The sequence below is a fragment of the Zophobas morio genome, unplaced genomic scaffold, assembly GCF_036711695.1.
Source record: "Zophobas morio isolate AGI-343-1 ecotype UQ-CSIRO unplaced genomic scaffold, CSIRO_AGI_Zmor_V1 ptg000014l, whole genome shotgun sequence".
Classification (NCBI taxonomy): Eukaryota; Metazoa; Arthropoda; class Insecta; order Coleoptera; family Tenebrionidae; genus Zophobas; species Zophobas morio.
In genome coordinates, this window is record NW_026972119.1 from 27,464,575 (window position 1) to 27,484,563 (window position 19,989).

At 33.3% G+C, this 19,989-nt stretch overlaps 1 protein-coding gene across 2 annotated transcripts in view; it reads left to right on the top strand.

The window, feature by feature from the left end:
• Rdga (retinal degeneration A) overlaps positions 1-19,989 on the top strand; it is a 66,093-nt gene that overhangs the window by 15,588 nt on the left and 30,516 nt on the right. The window lies entirely within an intron of this gene.

Below are 19,989 nucleotides of genomic sequence, written 5' to 3' on the forward strand. Positions count from 1 at the left end.
CATTACGAATTTTCGTTTTTGTGTTTCAGAGAGAATCTCATACCACTTAAAGTGCAAATTGAGAGACATATCTCTGCATTTCGGTAATTTAAATGCATGTTTCATTACTGCATGCATTTTTATTTAAAACAAGTCAACGTATGAACTCTTCTTGTAGGCGGGAAACGCGGGCACAACGCTTGAGGCGCAGAGTTTTGTTATGATAAAAATGAAATATTCTCTTGGGTACCTCGCTTCTTCGAAGTTATTTGTATTCACGTCGTTATAACTTTTGAATAAAGTTCTTGTAATTGAATAAGAGAACGAACCGACGAAATACATAATACTCTAATTTCATGCAGCAGCTTTTTGGCAATAAATAAAAATAGTAATCGACTTGTAGATGATTAAACGCTAACCCAAATTTGGCTAATCAACCCCACCACCATTAGGATGACGTTATCTCCAAAAGAATCGAAAAATCACAAAATCTAAAAATTGAAAAATTCAAAAGTTGGAAAACTGATGAGACAAAAAACAAGAAAAATCGAAGAACTGAAAAATTCAAGTCCAAAAAGCTGCGAGAGTGTTATTTGCGCTACTACTGATTTTTACTTTATAGAGGTTATCAGAATAAAACAAAAATCACAAACAATTTTAATACTCCCAAAAAAGCGGGATTTGTTGGGCTGCACCTCAGGAACGAGGGAAGCTCTGTCGAAAAGACCTTCGACCAGTTTTTTTTTTATTAAATAATAATTAGGTAAATTGTTTGATTCATCGATCGTCGGAACCACCTAGATTCGTGGAGTTTATTTCTCTGGCTACTGAAACAATTTCAGTTGTAAATAAACAAATGGGGCTTAATCAAAATCCATTAAAAGTTATCTAATTGTTGTCATTGGTGTGGATTAATCGTTGCCGCATCTTCGATGAAGTTGTTACGGGCTTGGCGTTGGCTATAAAACAGAATCCCAGAATTAACAGATTTACTGTTTACGATTGGGGGAGGTAATTTCGTCTGTTTCATACAATTGTACGTAGAATCTCTTGCATTTAGAACTCTAAGCATGATACGTGTAGGTGGCGCTGACGCGGAGGAGGTTTTACTTAAAAACACGTTTTTTTTTTTGTTAGCAGCGGCGGCGCTAGTATTTATTTTATTCGGAAATTAGTCGTGCCGAAATATATCTACATACGTTTTTAAAATATAAGCTAGTACATTCAGGTGTATTCGAGTTAACGCACGTAATCTATTTTTACACATTGTTTTTTCTTATAGAAATAATTCAGTACTGCACTGAAAGCTGTCCTGCGTTGGTCTAAAAGAATAAAGACGCTGGACGTCACTGTTTTCTATATTTAGTTCTGCTTGGCGTCTTGTTAGTGTGAGTATATGGTTCACCGGTACATTCATAATGCTAACAGGGAAAATATTGTGTTTCCTTTTATAACCTCAAGTATGTGAAGTAAATAAAATGGAGAGAATGACGTTTTATCTGACCAAAACATTTTTCCGTTGAGTGGACACTGGTTTCATGTTTAGAAGGTATAACAATAATCACACGAATTCTTTTCGACCCGTTGAATGTCATGCTGTCGCTACAAATGGTTATTTTACATTTATTTTAATCGTGAGGCTACTGATTCTCTACATAACTCACTCAGTATCGCATACTTGGCCATTAAAGTTATCTAAATGTATTTAATTTGCAATGTAATGATCAGTCGTTTCCGAAATTACCTCTTAAATAAAATCGCCCACAAACAGATAGACGTCAGAAAGACGGAACCGGGACACCGAGATTTTCGTGTTGTAGATTTCCCGTTTCCGTCTGTCTGTCGTCTGTTTTAGGAATGTCGTGTAGATGGTAAAGCGCCCACCAAAATCTGTCTTAGCATCCCTGTCAACATATTGTTGTACTCAAAATGTTGCTGTGTAAATCTAAATTATTTTTTTTATTTCCGAGTGTAAACTAAGGAAGTTGTAAGCGGCTCCATTTTCAAATTTTTGATTTTTCGGTTTTATCGATTTTTAGATTTTCGAATTTTCGATTTTTGATTTTTTGAATTTTCAATTTTTCAATTTACCATTCTTCAGTTTTTAAACTTAAATTTTTTGGTTTTCGATTTTTAGTTTTTGAATTCTTTAGTTTTTCGATTTCTCAGTTATTAAACTTTTCGATTTTTTGATTTCTCTAGTTTTCGATTTACGATACTCGAATTTTCAAGCTTCCTACTTGTCGATTTTTCCTATTTTTTATTTTTTCAACTTTCACATTCTTCAGTTTTTCAATTTTTATATTTTCGATTTTTGACCTATCCAAATTGTATTCGTTCTCTATTAAAAAGTTGATGACGTTATCGTTTTTTTTTAATAAGAACTTTATTGAAACAAACGCATAGGCATAATTCAGTAGCTCAATAATTCACACCGATTTTCATTTTAACTTAGAGAGGTGTTTATAAAAAATCGTGAAACCAAATTTTACAATTCAAGTTCTGTCTAGATAACTCTAGACCATTTTTTAAGTAGTTTAATAAAACGTGAATTGTAAATGAAGTAGAGGCTGTTCTTTATGATATGCATATATGTATGTATCTATATAGTTTAAGCTTGTTCAGAATTGGTCTTAGCTCTCGTATTAAACATAAAAGCAAAATAAAGCAAACACTACTGCTGTTGTATTTGAATAAAGTGAAAGATAAAATGGGCGTTATTTGTAGAGAGTGCCGACGAGCTAATAAATTTTACAAAGCAAGAACTTACGGTGCTCGCTCTGACCACAAGTTTGGCGAGCTACACGTTTGTTAAAATTAATCGTTACTGCACCTCATTCATTGCTGTAATGTCTATCATCTAACAAAATCTACCCTATTTTTTACATACGTTTGGCCACAGTGGCGCCCCATAATTAATTAAATCCAGTTAGTAAAATCTACCGCCGGGTGCTAATTAAAAATCGCAATTTGTGACTGTGAAAAATGACGAGGTATATTTTTCGGGTTATTAATACTCGAAAACGTCTCCGTCGTAGGTATTTTTCCGCCCTTGATTAATGAAGCCGTCAAATAAATAATAATAAAAAGTGTGACGCGACTCTTTTATGGAGGAAAAAAAATCTTTTGAACACTGACCTCAGCACTTTGCGCGGAATGTCACATTTGTCTGTTACTGAAGAGATTTTACACGGTTTGGCGCCGGTCGTATCTTGCAATTTTTTAATGCTGTGGGATTCTTCACGTGCATCGATGTCCGTCTGCTCGCATTTTTTAACATTAAGTTTTGCTGAAAGCCCGAATTACGCAGTTGTTAACCAATAAAAGTAGCCGTCTGGTGTATTCTGTTTCGTTTAATGGACGGTCGGAGGAGAGCCTGCTTATTTAATGGATTGGTAAATAATACCGGCGTCTAAGTTTTGTTATTAATTATTTGGACTGGACATATGATGTTTGGGAAATGCAGAAATTTAATAGAAATCTCTCCTTGACACTCGGAAAGTAATAATGAAATTCCATCTGTCAACTCACGTATCAAACAAGAATGTTTGTTATTGCCTGCAGCCTTGGAGTTTTAATTTATTAAAAACATTACAAGACCACGGCAGTTAATTTTAAATGCGGTGAGACACGGAGATGCTCAGTTTCGTGGACAATAAACTTGTATAGTTTTAGTTGTTAAAATGTTTGGTTTTTGTCAGAAAAATTACTTGTTATGTCCCGGCGCCTCCACCTACTTTGTAGGAGAATTTCAGTTTTTGTAGTCATGTAGGTAGAAACATATTAATCTTTTAGTTTAACTTGGAGATGTAATCTTCTTTACTGTTGGGTATTTAAAACACGGATTGCCGAGAATAAAGCGTTTTAATCGCTGTATTATACTTTTAAATTAAGCAAAAATTTAATTATAATGGGGTGCGTTCTGCTCGGCGGTTAAGAGTGAAATAATGCAAGTCTTTCACGTCATACAGACTTGTTTTGCTGTTATTGTTTGTTGAAATTATGGCCGAATTGATGATGGTTATGTTGCAGTTTGTTGGACGTCAAAAATTTTATAAATGGAAGTTGCTACATGTCGCTGTTAATAGATAAATCTTTGAAAAATTATAAAAATTGTTTTCTGATAACCTTTATTCCGGCAGCTTTTTTGGCTAGAATTTTTTCCAACTTTGAATTTTTCGATTTGCAATTTTCGTGTTGACATTTATTTTCTTTATTTTTCAATTATTCGATTTTTCAATTTTTCGATTTTATAATGTTTAATTTTTTCAATTTTTCGTTTCTTTGTTTCTTCAATTTTTACAACTCTTTGATAAAGTTTTACTTTTAGGAACTTTGTCATGTAATTTTTTCGTTGATTGTATTTTTATAACTATCAATATTAAAATGCGACGGTTCTAAATTTAATTCTCATGTAATATTCCAGTTGGTGTTGAAGCAATTTTTACGTGAAAATTTACGAGCGCTTCGTTTTCCTTTCTTAAACGTCCATCTCGAATTATAAGATCCTGTCATAATTTTTTATTTAAGTTTGCTTTTACCGAATATGACGTTTTTGTGATGGAAGTTTCCTCCAATAAAATCCATAAAATATGCAACGACAGTGGCAGAGGGCAGTGCTTATATCACAACAAAATCGATTGATTTTACCACACATTTAAAAGCTACCACGGCCACATTAACCAAACAGCATGCATCTGATTAAACAGGCCTGTATTCCAACCATTTGCATTTAATTTTATGTGCATTTAAATTGTAAATTATTATTTTATGGGCGCACGTACTTTAAAAGTATTTTGTTGGAAACTCGTTTAAATTTATTTAAGGAACTCGGCCGAGTTCGCGCAAGATTCTACTAGTTTGAAAATGCGAACGTAATTTGCTTCCTCATTTAATCTAGTGCTAAAGTGGCTATTCCCGGATTTACTTTCTACGTGTTTCTGGTTTAAAAAGGCCAATTTCATCGAAACACTTTTGTATTCGCGCTAGCTGAGACCACTTTGTGTTACCTGACGCTGGAAATGGAAAAGAAAATGATGAAAGGAATGCCAATTCTTTAAGGGTAGTTTAGGACGAGAAAATTTGAATCAAACTGGGAGAAGGGGATGACGAGGGGACAAAATGTATCGAAACTGAAAAAAGAATCAAAGTGTTGATGCTTTATACTTAATCCGGCGAAATCTTCACCTAAAAAAATTGATCGAAGGTTATCTCGACGAAACTTCCCTCGCTCCTGAAGTGCAGCCCAACACAACCCCCAAACCAGCGAGCGGCATAAATAATTTTAAAGATCGAAAAATTGAAAAATTGAAAAACTCAAAATCGAAAAATAAAAAAAATTAAAACACCGAAAAATCGAACTACGAACGAAAATATTCAAAAATTGGAAAATCCAGAAATTGAGACGTTCCCAAAATTGAAATCTAATAATCGAAAAGTCGAAAAATTTTAAAAATCGAATAACCGAGATGTCAAGACAGAATAGCTTGAATAAATGTTTTTTTGAATTGAATTGAATTGTCTAAGGAAAATCTGGACAGACGGACGGACAGTAGAGTATCACAAAAATGACAACAGATCGTTTTAAATGGTTTTCTTGCACAATTTCGCGTTTTCGCTACATTTAAAAACCCCTTAGCAGAATGTAGTTGGGGAATGTGCCTTTTCGTAACCCGCTTAATACTTATCTATGTAAGGCTGTGAATGGTCTTACACGAATAACGTAGAATTTGTAATGTGTGGTGATTACCATTATGCTAATAGTAATTTCATGAGTTGTAATGAGATTTCCGGATGAAATGTTTGGCATTAGACGGATAATTATATATTTGTTTAATGAAAATATGAAATATTACAAGCTAAGTCGCCAAGTTGAATAAATTACTAATTGCGCAGTCTGTCGTAAACCTGAAAAATAATTGAAAACTGCACGTATTTTTGTTCCCACTACATCGGTGAATTGGTATAAGGATCCAGCATTTCGGACTCGGTTTATATTAAAGGTTTATCTAATTTTTGTTGGTGATCCGACCTTTCCGAGCGGGCCCGTTGACCGGAAAACCCGAAATGCTGATGTTTGTGCAAAACACGTTTTTTTTCGTCTGATAGAATGCTAATCAAATTGGTGTAGTAAATGGTTTGTAATGTTCCAGCGGCGATGTGAAACATGAAAAAAGAGAATAAATGCTATCGAGTTATTTGACGTCATAAGGAAAGCCGAGCGTCAATACGGCGCCATTTCAGACTATAGGACAGGATCAGAATAAGGACAATGCCCTTAGTGCATTCCAAACCTATTCCAACGCGGTAGACGGTGACTACCGAATACACTCTTCTTGGATCATTTTATCGAATCTCGAATTATATTTTGCTAATGCTCGTTCATAAACCGAAGGCTCGTAAATATTCTAATAACAAACAGTTCCGAGCTTCCACATCATAATACGTGTTGTAAATCCTACAGTCTTTGTGACAAGACGAAATCCTGTAAGCCTTTCGAACACCCCACGTGAATTTATTGCACCGAAATGAAACACAAATTTGTACGGTAGGTTAAATTTTTGAGCAGAATCGTTTAAGAAATGAAATTATCTTTAAGCGCTTGTATATCACATTTTTCATTTCGGTCAACAAACAGGATGAAGAAACCCCATTCTGGAGTAATTTTCTTCGCATTGTAAATTATTTCGCGTGTTTTGCATCTGGAAGTGAACCTCGCAAACGTGGAAGTAAACGCTAATACCGTTTTAACGAACCGTTCGGGTATTACGAGTATTTTGCTGGAGCTGAAGGTAAGAAGTCGAGGCAATTTTTACGGAGGGGTGTAGCGAATGTGTAATTTTCCGGGGTTTGTGTTTTGTAAAATATGAAATGTGACATTGTTATACGAATGAAAAGTTTTTCGAGCTCATTCGTTATTTCTCATTCGTGGGGTTTTATTTCCCAGTTGCTTGTTCCTGATGTGTTGTAGGCCCCTACAGGTCATCAGAGATGTATTACTATGTAGTATTTAATATAATTTACAAAAATTATTTAAACCTATTGACCCGACTATTACCAGAGTACATGGACCATTATGTCGTTTTTAAGCGTGTCACGAAATGACAGCTTCGATATCAAAATAATTTCGGCTACATAACTGCTTATCAGAAATATGTTGTGTTTGTCACAGTTATTGTCAATTATTATTATTGAACGTTCGTTTCGACGAGTTTTCCTGAAATGCTTCTAAAAAATTGCAGCGACCACCTAGATGCGATTTTTTGTAATTTGTCATTTTTTTAAGTAAAAACTCAAAATTGAAAATATTTTTTAAAATGCACTGCAATTTAATTAAACGCAAACGGTGGGTATCGTCGATATAATTTTCCCTGATGTAAGAAGACCATTACGTTTTGGAAAGAAATTTTGAAGCGAAAATTGGTTCTACCTTCAAAATTTGTGAAGTACTTACTTCTATAAAGTCTTTTCTTATGTGTTTTTAAAATTAAATTTTAAGGTACATTTTGATCAAGAATATTTCATCTATGACTTAAAGAGAACGCTGTACCGAAATATTTTAAAGCTCGAGATTTTAAAGATAAAGCTCCATTTAAAATTATCAATCCAGAAGAAACAATTAATGAAAAGAATATCAAGATTCAAAATTTAGTGTCCACTGAAAAACAATTAGTAGCGCAAATCGACTGTTTAGGGAAATTACTACCAAAGTTATTGTTTAAAAGGAGAAGGTAATAGTTTAAATTTAGAGAATTTAAAAATTAATGACAAACTGGTGATTGCTGGTAAATTTGGAATAAACGAAGAAGTGATTACAAATGCACTTAAATGAAAAAAAAAAAAAAAAAAACTGAGGAGACTAGAAAAAGCACTGTCGATTGAATTTTCTTGCGGTTCTTCAGGATATGAATCTTTATTAAAATTAAAAAGTGCGGTATAATTATTTCCATATAGTATTTCCAACTTTCTAAAGACTTCTTCTAGAATGTATAATATACCACTAAATCTTTAACTGAAACCTGAAAGTTGATGGATAATTTTGTTTCTCAATAATACCTACTACATAGTTCTGAGCTTAAAACATAGAATTGGAGCACATCTCTTACCATTCATTCGCAGCTTCAGGCTATTTTAGTGACTAAGTTATCCCCAATCATTTTCATTGTACACTTAAAATTTGACTGATAAAGACAGAACTAAAACTCATAGCTGTATTCTTTTCAAGGGTAACAAAACACTACCATATCTAATTTTTTTTCTAACTTGACATCGTTGTCAGTCATGCACACACTCTTAAAAACGACGTAATACGTCGAGGCACTGTAACTATTACTATCCACCATGATAAAAAGAACAAAGAAGTCGCGATTGGAATTGACAATTTTAAAAATGTGCAAGCTGATGTATGCAAATCTGTAAACATATTGATGTGAGTTTGTACCATCTAGAATCAGACACCGATTCCGATTTCATTCATCATCATTGCTGCGCTTCAGTCGAGCTCGCTGGGTCACAAATCTCAAAGGGAAATTGAGATATCTTCACCTTTGAATGTTTTTCATTCCACTTGGATAATCTTCTACTGTGCTGAATAAATGCGGCAGTTGAATAAAAGAAAAAGTGCACGTTATTTCCGACGGAATTATAACTGAAATCGCGGAAAATGGAATAATGAATTCTTTAAAAAGTGAAGCTCATAAATAAAATCGTTGTTCAGTGCAGGTGATTTTTTTTCTACGTTTTTCTTTTCTCCAACGGGGAATCAAAATGTGCGTTAATTGCGATTATCTGGGGCCAATTTATTTGTCGTGTTTTTCTGTTTGTTGAGTAATGGCGAATTTGTAATAATTGGATAAAAGATCAATACGAAGTTCGTGATCAGCACCATCAACTAAACTGCATTTGCGTTACGATTTGGTGTGCACGAATGAATTCGGCGAACGGAAGATCCTAAAAACCACTTTGTTTTTACTGGGAAGTTCACATAAAATCCTCGTTAAGGTGTCTTGTTACAAAGAGAAACTGTTGTAATGTTTTGCTTTTTACTTCTTTTGTGTGATGGTCAAAGGACGAGTTGTTAATTGGTTAATTTTGACGTATGTCTAATTTCAAGTTTTTTTTGGAGATAAGCAATATTATTATTTATTATTAATAATCCAATATTACTTTAAATTTATTGATAAGTTGTCCTAAAAACATCAGATTTGAAATTTGAAATAAGGGACTTCTTCGAAAGATTGGCAAAAAATTTAAATGTTTTGTTACGAATAAAAACGTCTAAATTCTAACGATAAAAACAGAAAACCAAAGAACATTTACATTTTATCATGCCATAAATTGAAATATCCATAAATATTTCAATTATTATTTAGCGGTGTGCTGTATAAAATGGAAATATTGCATAGCTGTTTTATCGCAGAAATGTTTCCACTTTAAGTATTCGATTTTCCTTTAGCTAAAATAGCATGCAATGCTATCAAGTTTAAGTTATTTTTTAAATCCGTTGCTAAATAGGTATAAAATCAGATATTTGAATATTTCTTTTCGTAGTCCTTGTAATATTTAACATGAAGTATATAAAATTTACGGAACGATGTGATCTCTTAAAAGTACAGTTTTTTAGTGCGGAAATGAAAAATGTTAGTGGACACTCTGCAACGAAGTGTACGATACCGTCTTTGGTTTGTAATGTGGACATAGATGTTTCAGTGAAATTGGTTTATTAAAATTCTTCAATATGCGTCCAATAAATTGAATTGAGTATAAAAACCAACAAAATTAACAGAAATTTCAATTAGGTATACTTTCGCAACTGTAATGGAAATTTTCTCAGCTCATAATGATGTAATTAGATGAAGAGAGAAAGCCACAGCTTGGGAAAAACGTACCAATTTTATAATAGCCGAAAACCGCGTCACAGTATCATGTCATATTAAAAAAGTAATTAAATTCTTACATATTACATTTTCACAGGACGCTTTAACGTGTTACCTTGCTATTAAAGTTAAAATTTTGTTATGCATGAGGGGATATAATTAAAGTCATCAACCATGACATTAGTTAAACATCCCGAGTTTGAAAATTACCTAGTTTGTGTAAAGAGAGAAAAAAATAAAATTCAATATTGCATTGGTAGTGGATCGGATTCTAATTTAAGACCGTTTTACTAAAAATACGGCTTTTTCTCCACCTTTTTCATTAAATTTGTAATATGTTTCTATATATAACTTGATCAATAAGTTCTGTTTTATTGAAAATCTTAACTACGTGTGGGTTTCTGCGTCAGTAATTCGTCATAACTATCAACGGAATTATATTTATTTCAAGTTTTAGCATTTTATTTAATATGTTATAAAAGTGACATTTTCTAATATTAATCACTATTATTTATTGATTGTTTAACTTGTTGTTATTTGAGTATCAATGCAATTGGTGTAAGAAATTTTGTTTTTAATTCAACGTTAACTCAACTTTAAGCTTTTAGCTAGAGTGATAAAGTTCGTTGCAACTAGTATGATAAAACTTTAGTAGTATTATCTATTTCGAAGTTATCCTGTGTTTAGTTTAGTTTGCAGTGCAGTTGTCTTGCATTAATAGTTGATGAAGTAATGCATTATACAATGCTTCTTAAAGGTCAAGCTGTTCCTTCTCAGTTTTTAAATGGCAACACAACACAAAATAAAACTTGATGAACTAGAAATAAAATATAATTTTTCACCGTGAAAATGTTTAAATGTATGTTATTTGTAATATTTTACAAATCGAACTAACACATGCAGTAACTCCACTAACCATTTTTCCACCAAAGACCAAACGAATTATTTTCAAAAACCGTTTAAACTTCACTTTGGCCCTTTATTCACCAAAAACCGAAACATTGTTTTTCAAAAATCACTTAACTTCACCTAATTAATAAACAATCGATGACATAATTTTGCTTCCTCGAACTTGTTCAGACTGGATTTCGGTTAAATCATTACACCCCCTCCCGACCCCCTCGGTGATCCATCTTCGAGTCTGAGAATTTCAAAAAACCAGTCGTCTGATTTTTTCCATGAAATTCGTCGAGTGATATTTTTCAAGAAATATTTATGATATAAATTTGACACCGTGAAAATGTAAGTATGCAAATCAAATTTAAGAAAATGTTGAATGGTCTCTCGTCTCTGAAACACCACTAATAAAAGTGTTTTTATTTTCGAAAGAATTTGAAAGCATCTTGTAGGTCCCTAGTACATATTTTGTTTTTCAAAGAGTCTAAATTTGACGAAAGGAACCTTTCTTTTCAATTTTTAGGTATAAATTTTTCAGTTTTTCAGTTTTCCAACTCCAGCCAAATTGGTGCAGTTATACGTAATCATAATCATTGCCGTTTTTTTGAAATTTTATTCACTTCAATGAACAATGTTAATTGCGTTACATTGAATGCGTTTTGATTTATTCCATTAACCGACACTGCGTTCGCATTTGGTTTGACAGGTCGAATAATTTTAATTGACGGCTGTCGGCAAAAAAAAAAACAAAAACACGTCCGCTCTCAACTGAAATTTTTCAGTCGTTGCATATTTCATACTATTAAATTGCTCGTCCTGAAACGATCGTAAATCTTCAGATATCTGTTCGTTCTTTCTTACTCTAATGAATGCGAAATGTAGTATTTGCAAAGACGCTGTTATTTCGTTTTGTAAAAACAGGCACTCTCTAGATTGAGATCGCAAACAGCGTGCTCTTTTCACATCTCGAATCCAGCCTTTTAACTTGTTAATAATCGTTAGGTTTTGTAAATTCGAGCCGAGCAGAATACACATTTTCCTGATTACGATGTTGGTTATTTGCAGTAACGAGAGCCGGAGTTACTAGTAACCGTAGAGTATTGAATTCACATTGTAGGTGTAGGTAGACGGATACGTTGCCGGTTTTGTCATGAAATACCTGAAGTAAAATCAATAACGCAGATTTCCTGTCAGACTGATGTAGAGGTAGAGAGAAGAGCTTTTCTTATTCAGTGCAAACATTCGATAAACGCCGGCACGGTTGTCGCATGATGGTTCTCTTCTTTCCGTTAAGTTCGCACGAGTGTTTCGTTGCAGGATGGTCTCGGACAGAAATTACCGCGCTCTTGTGCCGATAATGCTGAATTATTCATGGAAACTGTTGACCCGAGTCGATAATTCACTTTTACCTGTAGTAACAGGCGCAACGAGTGCACTGCGGGTCGATACTGAATATTTGAAACAAATTCTTTGTGATAATTAGGCGTAGAATTATGTATTATGGGTTGCAGCTATGTATAAATTCTGCAGAGGAGGTGACAAAATCGATTCAATACCTGGCCACACTTGTTATTTAGTAAAGACAGAGAAATGTGGGGGGTTTTGGAAAAGCGAATTATACTCAGAACGTTATTTTTGTATCTACTCAAATTTTATGACGTGTTTATGAGGGTTGGACGGCACAAGAGCGGGGTTAGTGACGGCCGTAAAATGACCCGTGTCGGTTAGTTTTCGCTGAGCGTATAGGGGTTGTAATTGGGAAAATTTTAACCAAGGGGCCATTTTTTACACAGTAGCAGTTCATAAAGTACGAAGTTACTGAACAAATACAATAGAAACGATACACATAGTAAATAATACAAAATCACTATCACTATTAAAAGAAGACCCTGACGAAGATGTTGGATTTATCGTTTTTAATCATAACGTTTTGTGGGGGCGTTTCTATAAAAATCATGTCGAGTTTTCTGACGTGTTCAATGCACGACGAGTAATAATCGCTAATACTTGTCCACATATGACATTTACTATGATGGCGTTCTGCTTTTTTTATTAATTCATAACACTCCATTTAGTTCGTAGAACAGATTACGTTATGATAATTTATTACATTTATTTTTACTGAAATTAAAATATTAACGTTTACAAAATATATATTCATAAACAAATCTCCGTTCTGACATGTAAAGAGAATTGATTGTGCTTTATTATCAAGAGAACTGCTGTTTTGGGCCAACCAATTTTTTTTTATTTTGTAGTAGTAAATCATTTGCAAAATATCCTTTTTATTCGATACGTCATAAAAGATGATTTACTCATTCTTCGAGGGGCAAGAGTTTGTCTATCCCGCGAGAACGATATTTTTTTTAACTTCTCAACGGTCTTTACTTCGCGAGCGCTTTATTTCTGCATATAAAAATTATATACCTATGTATTAGAAGAAGATTAATCGGGCTGCACTTCAGGAGCGAGGAAAGTTGTGTCTACCAATTTTTTAATTTATTAATTAAAATGAATAGTTAATAAAAAATTGTCTTTCTTTATTTCATGATGGAAACAGTTAGTGCCGTTGAGTTCAGTCTATTTTCCTCTCTTGTTTAAACCAAGGGGCACAGATTTTTAAGAAAACTTTATTGATGAGAACCTAATTAGTGAACATTCGATCTTCGTAATTAGTTGCAATTACTTTTTTAAAGTACATAACTAAAGAAGAGAGAAAAGTTAAGTTAACGCGAGCTAACTTAACAAAGCAGTTTTCGGTAACAGAAAAATTAATTAATTGACGGTGAAGTTTATTTCGTCGAAAATTTTATAAAGTCAGCACTCTCACATTCGGGGAGGAATTAAAAACTCTTGATCGTGAAAATCACCGAATGTTCCAACTTCATTCTGAGTAATCCTTTATTGTTAGCGTTCAGCAAGTTGGTTAGTTAAATCTTCTGACCGTGGCGCTTTACGACTTTCGTTCTTAAAAATCTCGCCTCATTAGCAGGATCGTTAGGTATAGCAGCCGTGGCGGAAGGTTTAAGTGACGTGCAGTTCGTTATAATTAAATTTCGAAGGAAGAAAATTGACTTAATATACGTATGCGTCGCAGTGGGTGAATATAGCAGGTAGTACATTAGTTTATAATATAGAACATTAAAAGTCATTAGTTAGATTACTATTGTGACAGAAGTAACGTACACTCCTGCATTGGTTACGTCTGTCGAGTTTCAGCTTATTTGGACGACAACAAAAATTATTAACTTTGGAAAAATCTGCCTTGAAACAAAATCGAAGAAAATAAATAGGAGGTCTCGTATACATAGCAAGTTTCTTTCTTTCTCGTCATGTTTTTTGGTGGTTTGTGAGGAAATAAAGAAAATCGCACGGAAATGTGTCTTTAGTGGCGCCTCCACCATTTATCCGTCGAAACACGAGAAACTGCCGAATACGGTTACGTCCCAATTATTAACAAGTTTTATTACCAGATGACCATATTACAAACATAAGGTTGTACTTGATGTTACATCAGATACGCTACAAATGCTTTAATAACTTAATTAATGTTCAAATTAGACATTCGTGCCATTTATTACTTTTCCATTAACGAAATCTTCGTCTCGGATTTACGAATTTCTTGTGCGTATATTGTTCAGAGTTCTAAGAAAGCCTATCGGAGAAAGCGAACTTCTCGTCACACTCCTTTATGTATAAAAATCTTCTCTTAAAGCTTTGATGATGTATAAATGTTTACAAATTTATGCGCGATGCAACATCGTTACCCTTGATGATTTTACTACTAATTAAAACTTAATATAGTTCAGGGGAGTAACTAAGTTTGATTATGCGTACCGACATAAATTGTGTATTATTTGACCCCATCACCCTAAACCAGCCGTTATTTAACATTAAAGAGCCCTAATGCACATGTTTGTAAACTGTTTACTATTAAAGAATCTGTACTTTGAGGGAATTTCCAAGTTGATAAATGCATCACCTGCGCAATCAAAACGGCTATTTAATTATTTAAGCACTGTCTAAACATGTAATTTAAGCGATCATAAAGAGTTTACGGTTCGTTTGAATGGTTTTTTGCTTGTTTAAGCGATGTTTGAAATTTTAGACCTTGTACCTTGTCATCGGTTTTTACATAAGTTTGCTGCTGGAAGCTGGGAATATTATTTACCTTCGAGTTTTAACCCCAATAATGTTACAAAAGGAGTTGATTTCCATTTATACATCGTCGCCGCCGCAAAATACAGGGTGATTATTTTATCCGTTCACGCCTGAATACTTTCGTGTTGGCAACGTGTTATACATGTGAGGATTATCTTCTATAATTTCAATCAGGGCAGCTTCATTTTTTGACGTTTTTGCTGTAGGACGTCTAACTTTAGTATTCTTAAATTGATCAACTTCTCTTAATTTTTTTTTCGAGTGTTTTGAATGCTTGGTTAGAAGGAATTGTATCGCCTGGCAGTAGACGAACGGCAACATCGAGATTTACATCACACCTTCCCAAAGTTGAAAGCATATCGGTTTTTTCGGAGTTCGACACACTGTTGGCAAAAGTTGAAAATAATTTGACTGTTAGAATTCATTTGTAATAATTTTGGCGCAATTGTTGCCATCTACATGTTACTTATTTTTTAAGACGAAATCGTTTATGGAAAGTAAAATGTGTTGCCTATTCGGACTTAGCCAGGCGTGAACAGATAAAGAATCACCCTGTATCTATGAGAAGGTAATACGCTGATACATTATGCAAAGAGTTCACCACTATAGGCTAATTTCAATGTGACAGTTTTCGTGTATAACCTAAGTAGACAGTAGAAATTTTGAAAAAGTAGGTATCGTAGTTTCAGTAATTAAGAATTTAATTTTTCATTTAGAATTGCTACTTGGCAAAGAAAGGAATCCATCATTATTAATCGTCTCATATACACCTACTATAGATGCAATCAATTTTCAGTATTGAGAAGTTTAATATTTTCAGCCGAAAGCGTTAAGCCAATTATCATTACTTTAAAATGCCGAGAGCAACGGAACAAAATTCTTAATATCGAAAAGATAATTATTCGGGGTTCTTGTCGAATTAAAAGTGTAAGTTAAATGTACATTTCACGGAGTTAACTACAATGCAATATAGATCAATCGCTGAACATCAAGTGATTTCCCTGGAGCGCTTTAAAGCCTCTCAACCTCTATGATTACTCAATATCATATAATAGCGTCTCGTTGAGCAGTTCCATGCGATTCTTTCCTGATAGGGACGTGGAGAAATCCTTTTTTTTTATTATACAAGTGATTTTAAATTTAAATGTTGTTACAGCGATAACTACTTGTTATTTTCTTAAAAATTATTCTGCACAAAATCAAAGGATAAAATCCTCTCGTCCAGAAAAAAACAGCGATTCCAGGCGGGATTTAATTTCCCATCCCCCTCTGTTTGTCTGTATAGTTTACAGATGACGTAATTGCATCAGTGTTTATCCGTTTTCTCACTTCGTCGTTGGCTTATTACCAGCTTCATTGCTCTTTTTACCACAAGGTCTTTCGTATTGTGCATTCCAGACTAAACTAATTTAGACGTAAAGTTCGAAATCGATACAATAAGGCGTGAAGTAGAGAACGATTTCGAATGAGTTTTGTTTATGTACCCTCTGCAGTACCACCCCAAGCGACAACGTATTCTGCCCTCTGATACTAAAACTTTAACGACTTAATTAATTTAATGGACGCAATTAGTTATTAATCAAGATGAAATTGACACCACATCGCGAAAATTGAATTATATATCGATTGATGGTTACATTATAAACTGCTGTGATGTCGGGAATTCAGTTCTCGTGTTCTGTTTCTAGGTAAAAAGAAGAAAAAAAAACGGTGTAAAGTTAATTAGTCAAAACTGTTCTACATGCATATTAGTACGTGTTCTTTGGTAAAGATTTATTGAGCAGTTTTTTGTTTGCATTTTTATATGTATTTCTGTGTAGTGCAACACTACAGTAACGCTGCGCCTGTGTAGATGTGTAGCTTTCAAAGATTGATTCTTTCCGAGAAAACTTCAAACATGAATTAATTAGTTCATATAGTTAGTTTTTGGACATTTTCGATAAGCAATTGTAAAAACTAAAAGTGTAATGTTCTGCAAGCGTTAAATCAACGTTAGTGCAGGTGGAAATTTTATTATTCGGTGATTACTGATTAGTACAGGTTTAAAAAAGAGACAGACAAACAAACGTCAGACGACAGACCGACGGAAATGGAATACCGACATTTTCATATTGTTCAAATTGTAAAACAGCGAGAGAACCTGCAATTATTATTTAGATGTTCAGAATGACCGTATTATAATATATCTCCTTTGTTTACGCTTGGGAAACAAAAAGTTTCCAGGTATGTTATTTGTTTCTGCCGTTTACAAATTATTGAGCTTTTCCTCATGCGTCGTTTACGCTGTTTACTTCTGCACATTAGATGGTAACTTTTCTGCTCGTTAAACTTGACATTGCAGTGTATCAAGCTTATACAATTGTTTGACATACAATCTAATTGTATCCCTTTGTTTTGATCCAAAAGAGCGTAAATGTTTACGGCGTGTTGGCTATGTCCTACGTTAATACACTCTTTCTCACTTATATAATATAGTTAGTGGGTAGTCCCACAAATTATTTAGTTTTAATAATTGTACATATAATATATAAGTTGCTGGTAAAAGTATTACCTTCACTATTCCGTATCTGAAAATATCTTAACCAAATAGTTTTGTAAATAGTTTCTAAGTAAAATACTAGTCCCCCAGTCTCCATGTCTTTTAGCTTTAATAAAAAAAAAATACTCTACATAATTTCATCATAGATACTTTGTTCTATATAGTCTATTTCGACTGAAAAAAAAATACTGCTCTTTATTTACATTTTGTATATTGAAATATGTAGTTCGTGAGAGTGGAAATAAACACTCAAAAATGCAAATGAGTTTATTTCATTAAACAATCAGAGTTGGATGGAATCACAACAAAAGTAATGCTTTTATCTGAAACTTTTCCACCAATTCCATCATTTTGGTGAAATCCGCACAATAAAATTTTCAGTGTTTTCATGTGAATGGCGGCTGATTTAAATTTTATATTTTAAAAGCAAGCCTGGGCATTGTGTTTGAGATAAATTGAAATTAATGTCATGCGTGAAAAGCGAGCAAGAGTAGTTCTTGTTGGGTGAAAAATCGATGTCAGACGTACCGAAAGTCAAACATGACGAGTTAATTATGAAAGAATCACTTTACCCAAACAAGTTAGTGCCAAACGTCTGTATAAACACACGGGGCAAGTTTATTTTACGATTTTCTTAAGAGAAAACGTGCCAGTCGCTCTTTAATAAACAGGTTAAGCTATTTCTTTTTATTGCTTAATCAATATTAGGTACATTAAACTCACAAAGTACTAAATTTGTTTGTCACATATTGTCGCTATAAAGAGAGTTTGAGACTTTTTTCGTATAATTCGTGAGGTTAATAAATAAGCAATGGCTGTGAAGATTTTAAAATTTTCGAAAGATAAATGAAAAAAAGGCGCCAGTAGTTATTTACGCATCAAGGATATTATGCAGTACTTCAGATAATACACGTGGTACATACAAAATTTTATGTCGTGCTGTGTAGTTTTTGATCTTTACAAAAAAAGTCATCTTTGTCCATTCTTTTGGTTGCATTTACTCCAGAAGAACTACTCGTAATTTATTTCCTCGCATTTAAACAGGTAATTAACCTCAAAAATATGTTTTAACAGTTTTGTTATTTGTTGCTGACGAATGATTTTTACAAGCAGATTAAATTTTCCCGAAACCAGCAACACAAGAAGTAATAGTTTCCAGCCGATTGCAGTTTTTTGTTGACGTTACTATGGCAACTATTCTTAATGCCCTGGGGTATTATTTGGTCAATAACGTACCTCAAATCCAAGCCATTATAGATCAATAATAGATCCGTAAGACATAAATCAAATTTAATAATCACTATAAAATCGATGCTGTTTTCAGTTAGGATTTACAACTGCTAACTCTTAAGAAATGGATTAATCAAAAGTTTTTCAGCTACTTGTAATTTGATTCAGTTAAATACAAGGTATTTTAAATACATATAGTATATTAAGTATCAAGGGATTAAAAATGTTTTTTGTTCCTGAGGGAATAGTTAATTAATTAAAATTCTCAAGGGAACAAACAACAGGTTCATCCAGTATTACTTATACTACATATTTGTTCCAATACCGACAGATGTATTCTAAATCAATCAATTAAACAATTGCTTCCAGAAAAATCCAAATCTATGTACGAGAAGAAATATCAGCAGTTTACCACAGACTACATATATTAGCAGATTTCATAAAACGTCAATATATTTCAATTTAACACAGTATTATTTTGATAGGTTCGGCGTAAAAAGCTCCTGATGCTACCTACTTACTAGTCTTAATAAAGAAAATGAATGATTTTCGATTTTTTTTTACTCATTTTTGACAGTTGGGGGATTAAAAACACTTATCAGTTTACAAAAAGCAGGCATTAAATTTGATAAAGACATGTCGATAGAAAAATAATTTACAATACATTTGTTCTACAAAAACTCACAAAAATTGAAAAACCTACTTATTGAATTTCTAATAAAGGATACAGATTCTGTCTGTATCCTTTATTAGAAATTCAATAAGTAGGTTTTTTTTCGATTGCGATAATAACTACCTCTTTGTAACAGATGAAGTACAAAAGTGTTGCACACAAGTCGTTATTTTAAAAGGTCTGTTCGCTGTGAAAAAGAATTTTATTAACGTTACCTAACAGTTTCAGCTAATAATTGAACAAATATAGCACCAAAGTTATTTCGAAAGTCATCGTGTGACGCTCCTCTTTTCATTTCTCATAATACATTTTATTGGAAAAGTAAAAGGACGCCAGGCGTTATTCTTTCTCGAGTTGAATACACGTCAAGAGTGATTTTACTTAGTGCGGCAATTTAAAGATGGAAATGCTTTAATGTATCAGTTTTGCTCTCCGAGAAGTTAAGTATCGATTTAAGCTTAGTAGGTACGTAGAAGTCTTATTAAAACGATTTCCAACAACGCAGAGGGTTCCTGAATTGCTTATGAACGTTACCGTCTAGCGAAAATGGAACAGACTGCCACCGTGATTAATTTCCCACAAGTTGCTAATGCTAAAGTACGTTATTAAGAATGATCCTTCTAGGTTAGATTTAA